This window comes from Pygoscelis adeliae, unplaced genomic scaffold, assembly GCF_000699105.1.
Source record: "Pygoscelis adeliae isolate BGI_AS28 unplaced genomic scaffold, ASM69910v1 Scaffold10, whole genome shotgun sequence".
NCBI classification, from domain to species: Eukaryota; Metazoa; Chordata; class Aves; order Sphenisciformes; family Spheniscidae; genus Pygoscelis; species Pygoscelis adeliae.
Genome location: NW_008824053.1, coordinates 10,702,675 through 10,709,428, shown reverse-complemented (window position 1 = coordinate 10,709,428; position 6,754 = coordinate 10,702,675).

Genomic DNA, 6,754 nt, shown 5'->3' with positions numbered 1-6,754 from the left:
TTTGCATGAGACAGCAGATACCTTGCGCTGTCCGCATGTGCCCAGGACACAGGTCCCCGAGAAGGTCAGGATGTCGTGGGGCACTTTCAAAGTAGAGGGGTAAGAAGATATTGAGCCTAGAGGCATTTCCCCAGCCTATGCAAACCAGCTTGGTGCTAAGCACTACTTCCTCCTGCCTTTCCTTCTCCAAGCACAAATGTGCTTATCTCCTCCTTACCAGCGAAGGGGTGAGTCTAGTAGATAGCAGGTTTGTAGATTAGATGGAGATTTTGGACTAAGAAAACATAAACTTGAAGAAGTGCAAAGTCTGCGGCCTTCTGCTGCTTGACCGAAGTTGCGCACACAGGTTGTGAGTCAAACAGTAAGCAAAAAAAAACCACAACAGCACAAACCACAATGAGGAAAAACACAACCAAAAATCAAGCTACAGCACTGCACTCTCATGTCACTTTTTAACATTTAACCATTTTAATTTTTATTTGCTCAGAAGAAGGTCAGGGAGCAAGATGGCATCTGGCTGCAGAACAAAATAAGGTATGACCTCTACAGGCACGTATTTCCTAGTGTTATATTAACCTCTATTAAACAAATTATTTGGAGAAGCAAAGACTTCCACCGAAGTGTGCCTCCATGGTTTCTTGCGTCAGTTTGAAAATGTTCCAGGAATATCATCTTTTGCTCTATAAGCATCCACACTTGCTTGGGCTTCTCTAGACTGTGAGGGTTTGTGTTGCTAGTGACAGTATTTTTATTCTTAGCATCACAGAATAATTCAGGTGGGATGGGACCTTGTGAAGTCACGTGGTCCAACCACCTGCTTAAAGCATAGTTAACCTCAAAGTCAGACTGAATAGCTCAGGGCCTCATCCACTCAGTTGCTGGATACTGCCAAGGATGGAGGATCCACAGCCCCTCTGGGATCATTCCAGTGTTTAACCATTCTCACCATGAATAAATTTTTCCTTAAATCTAACTACAGTTTCCAATTCCTCAGCGTGGGTGCATTGCCTCCCATCCTTCCCTTGTGTACCTCTTAAGAAAAATCTGTCTGTCTTTCTCTATATTTTAAACCAGAGCAAGCCCTGTCCTGGGCTGTCACCCATCACTCCGTGGAGAAGGGATGAAACAAGATCTCACAGCAGCTTTGCTGACCTGGTTTCTTGGCATTATGCAGCACATCAGTTTGCCTAGATCAGATTGAGAGAAAGGAAGGGATGTGGATCCCTGCTCTGCCATGAGGGAGAAGGACAGCCTTTCCACAGCAGTTGCCCCTTCTGTAGCTCTTCTTCGGGCTACCTGGTCTCACTGGTCTGAGATAGACCATAACACAGACCCTTTGGGAGCTTAAGCCAGTTAGCCCATCAGATTAGCCAGTTTGATAACATGTATCACAGGTCATTAATCTCTACCATTTACTTTATACTGAACCCAGTACCTTCAGCGCTCCCCTCTTTGTGTGTAAGAAAAAAAATGGAGGAGAGGACCAGCCCAGTCACACAATGCTTTCTGACTGAAGGCCACATCTCAGGAAAAAATTGACAGGCTGTCCTTCCCCACTGCTGGCTGGCAGCTGGGGAGGAAGAACAGGAAAGCACTGGGAACGCAGGAAAACAAAAATGTTAATGTCTTCCCTTTTTTGTTTGTTTTTTTTTCTTTCTATTCTGACAATATTTAACTGGGAATTGAGGGTCATCATCAACTAGTTTCTGGCCACTCCTGGCTGCAGGTGTGAGAGATGCATGCTGGCCGAGCGCCTGGGAACAGTATATGCATTTATTTATTTATTATAAACTTTTTATGTCTGACTGTCTGATATCTGGCAGACGGGCCATGGACTGTCTGTTAACACTTTCATTTCAGAGCCACATACAACTCAGCTCTTGACATATTCCCCACTTGCCTCCTCTCTCCGAACCCAGGGTACGCCATGAGACCTCACTTACCCACAGCATTCAGGAGGGGAAGCCTGGGGGTGGGACAGGCTCCTGCAGCGCTTCCAGCCTTCAGAAGGGTTTTATGCAGCTACGTGGGCTACGTGAGCATCATGGAGACCAGGGGAGTCTGGCAACGTTTGCTGTAAAATAAACAATAATACATAAAATGGTTTGCATGAGCAATCTAGATGAGAGCCAACAGAGCCTCACAATCTCAAACAGATACAAGCCATCTCCTTCCCCTGCTTCTCCAGTCCATCACAGCTTACTCGCTTATTGGCCAGGTCTGGCCACAGCCTGTTTGGGATGGACTTACCACCACTCTGTGCCTCGCATTACCCCTTACCCGCCTCATAGAAACCTCTAGCCCAGAATAGGCATAAATATTTTCCCATCCTTTCATGCAATTTTTCCAACTCCTTAGTAGGCTCAAAGAGAATGAAGGTCATATATCTTGTTTTATGCCTGAATTACTGCCAATACACAAAGCAGAAGCTCTGAATGTCGTAGTGCTCAAGGCCCATCTGTGCCCCTGGGAGCAGGGACGCTGCTGCCCTGGGACGTGTGGGAAGATCCCCTCTCTTCTCCTGAGAACTCAGGAGTGGGGATAGAGGCACCCACGAGGAATGGGAATAATGGGGCTTTTATGTGGCATCTGTCTGTCTCACCCAAAACCCCGGCAAGAGGTCCACACTCCTTTGCCTGCTACATCAACCAATTCCCAATGCTCCTCCTTTCTGGGGCTGTTCAAAATCCAGGCAAACCTATGCTGTCTAATCTGTATCTGGGGAGAGCCCACCGTCTCTACCCTGCCAGAGGGATAATGCTTTCCCAGAAGCGAGCATCCCTCCCACCAGCGCTCCTGACATCATTTGGAAAGCCTCAGGGAAGCCCTGCGTGATGGTAGACCACCTTTCACAAAGCCTATGGGCTCTGGAAATAAGGCTGGTGGAGGGCTTGTTGTAACAGGGTCAGTGTGCAGCTGATTTTACAGAAATCTAGATAGCTTTGGCATGCTCCGTTATACAGTTTTGTATTCCCCTTCCTCTCTGTATGTGTAACAGTCATCCAGCACCCTGACCCCACAGAGCCTGTCCTGATGCACCTCTGCCGAGGGAGGCCTGGGAGTCCCGAAGGAACTAGAAAATCCTGAGCCTTATGTGCCGAGAGGAAACACAATGGCGCAAGGAAGAAATGATGTGGAGGCAAGAGGCAGGATCTCTGAAGAAGTATGTCTGAAGCAGCCCCCAAACCTGCCAGCAGCTACTGATGAAGTACAGCCCTTCCAGCACACTCACCGGTCCCAGGGAGGAGGGCTCACTCACCTCCAGCAGATGCTGCCCACACGGGACAGACCAGCACTGTTCCCTGCTCCTGGCTGGCAGCAATGGTTTTTCTGGACTTCCCTTCCACTGGATGAAGCTATCGAGGGAGCTCATGGGGAAAAATCTGTTCCCTTCCTCCGGCAACCGCCTGCCAAGAAACAGGTGCTCCTGCCGGCTCCCCTTCCTGGTGAGGCGCGGGCAGCACTGACGATAGGCTGCAAGCCCTCACCTCTCGCCTGGGCAGGTGCATTCCCCAGCAGGGTGGCGTCTCAGCAAACCTGCTGCTGGCCTTGGAGAGGCTCCAGAGCCACGCCGGTGTGCAGGCGCTACCCCTCCCTCCCTGGGCAGGATCTGGCTGCGCACCCATCCTGGAGGGTGGCTCATTTCCTCCCAGCTGGAGGTGAAGGGGTGCCAGAGCCAGGGAGCAGCTCCCAGGCAGCAGGTGAGAGGAAGCCTGCAGCCAGGTTGGCAGCGCTAGGGAAGATTTGACACATTCAGCAAGTATTTGGTATTATGTGGTATTAAATAGAATAGCTCCTGCACTACTGTTTAGGCTAGGGCTATCTGGTCGCATCAGGACTGGATCTTTGGTTGGATTTCTATCATTCTGTGATTCTATGATTTGTATGGTATTAGTCCAGGCAGGCATTTAAGTCAGGCAAGATGCCATTGTGCTTTTTCAAACTGCAGTGCCATCTCCACATCACCGGGCAGCCACAGTACCCCCCTTCCTGGGAGACAGCGGCATCAGCAGAGCCCACCATGCTGCAGAAGAGCCGACTTCCTGGTAATCTAGCGGAAAGAAAAGGGTGACCATTTTGAGAGGAATTAGGGAAACAGAAAAGGACTCATTGGAGAGAGGAAGAGAAAAAAAGGGAGTAGCAGGAACGTTGAAGCCAGCAGGGGAATGGGACTCCCAGATGAGTGCATGTCCCCTGCTTTGTGGCTGGGATTAATGGCAGCAGAAGGCTACAGAGGGATCACTACTATGAGTCTGAGCAGATGGAAAATCTCCTGGGAGATGTAGGAAGAAGAGAACGGGGCTGAACAGCTGTTGCCTGACTAATGGAAAGGGAGGCTCAGTTATTAAGTTGCATGATGATAGTTTTTTAGCAGGCTATGAGAAGGGAAGCTTAGGATATGCTAATACAATAGACACCAATTAGTGTGAGAGCTTCAGGAATTTGTCTGAGTAAAATCTGACAGATCTTTTGAAACTTGTGAAATATCATCTGTCCAGTGGTTGTTGTCCTAAACCTAAAACAACAAATGGGATGTGGTGGATTTCCCTATACAAACACCCTTGAACAATGAGCTTGTCCCTACCCAGAAAAACCTGCCCTTTAGTGGGGCCAGTTAACAAACACATCATCCAAGAGGAAACCTTACTCAGCTTTAACGATAGCCATACATTCACTTTAAAAAGTGGGCTGTAACTTTATAAGAGCATAAGATGCTTACCAGCTCCTTTAGAGAGGTACCAAGAGGAGAAACAGACAATGCAGACCAAAAGAGGATGAAAGCGGAAAGTGTCTGCACCCTGAGAGAATTCAGAAGACCATTGGCATACAAAACCGTAATCCAGTTACAACTTAATTCTGAAAACATTTCTACAGCATGTGCGTGTGAGACTGACCTTGGTCTAGTTTTCCCAGTATAGAAGGGGCTTGTACATCTATTTTGCTTCCAGCAGGTATCTGATAAACCTCAGTTGTAACACTCTGCTGTGCCTGACTTTTAATGTTCTCCCTTACAAACAATGTTTTAGCTGCCCCTTAGCCACCAAGATCAAGTTCAAAATCCTCTTGAACCTAGTTTGCCAGCTGTCTACCTAGGCTTCATCTGAGAGGCCTAGGATTGCCTTTAAAATCTTTCTAATGAGGGTGACACACGGGCATAGTTTTAAGCGTATTAATCACCACTTAGAAATCATTCTTCACCTGCATATGCTTCTTCCTCTTATTAGGACAAGGTTCTTCTTTTTCAGAAAGATTGATTCCATTTCTCTAAACCACATCTATTAAAGCAGTGGCTTCTACCACTCAATTTATTCTGACAGAGTGAGGGGAAAATTATACCACATGGGAGTCTAGCAAATTAAAATGGGTGTGTTCTGAAAATTTAAGAGGGAACTAGTTTCCAAAATATTTGCTAATTACATTAATTACATCCTCTTTCTGTACAGGAAGTATCAAGATGATTATATGGGGGGGGGGAGAGGAAGAAAGGGTGTTAAGCTAGCACATTAACAGACCAATTCCATCGTAGCTTCTTCCTTTTGTTCCTGTGAAACCTATGCTTCATACAAGTTAAAGCTGCAAAACGAAAGAAGGACTAAAGAAACTTAATTCCACGTTCATGGACAAAGCACTCAACTGAAGTATCCCAGGTCATAGGAGCTCGTGGAACCATCTGTTTTGCCGTGGTGTTAGCCTGGAAATTAGTCTAGTATCCCTAATGGTAATATAGCTTACACATCATCCAGTCTTGGCACCGCCATCTTCTGTATAATATTATTGTTAGTATGTAGAAAGCACTATTCAGGATAGGAAATGGAAACAGTAACGTACTGGCTGTTATAATACCATATAGTTCCATGCTCAATCAGTAGCTTAAACCTCTGATGTGTGTGTGTCGAGGTTTAACCCCAGCCAGCAACTAAGCACCGCGCAGCTGCTCGCTCACTCCCTGCCCCTGGTGGGATGGGGGAGAGAATCAGAAGAGTAAAAGTGAGAAAACTCATGGGTTGAGATAAGAACAGTTTAATAAGTAAAGCAAAAGCCGTGCACACAAGCAAAGCAAAACAAGGAATTCATTCGCTACTTCCCATCGGCAGGCAGGTCTTCAGCCATCTCTGGGAAAGCAGGGCTCCATCACGCGTAACAGTTACTTGGGAAGACAAACACCATCACTCCGAAAGTCCCCCCCTTCCTTCTTCTTCCCCCAGTTTTCTATGCTGAGTATGACGTCATATGGTGTGGAATATCCCTTTGGTCAGTTGGTGTCAGCTGTCCCAGCTGTGTCCCCTCCCAACTTCTTGTGCACCCCCAGCCTGCTCGCTGGTGGGGTGGGGTGAGAAGCAGAAAAGACCTTGACTGTGTATCAGCACTGCTCAGCAGTGACGAAAACATCCCTGTGTTATCAACCCTCTTTCCAGCACAGATCCAAAACACAGCCCCATACTAGCTACTATGAAGAAAATTAACTCTACCCCAGCCAAAATCAGCACATTCCTCAGTGAGTATTCCTCAGTGAGACAGTGTGTCATGCATTGACAACAAAGGATGAAAAATTTACTTTTTTCCCCCCCTCATTATTAAAGAAATTACTCCCTGCCTTTTCCATACACGAGTACTTTGCAGAGTGACTTTTTAGGAGAATTTCACCAAAAAACTGAACTAAAGGGATTGCAGATGTTGGAAAAAAGACAAGCAAAGATTAATTTATCAAAGTTATAGGACAGTTATGACATAAGGTTTGGACAGATTTCAGAGT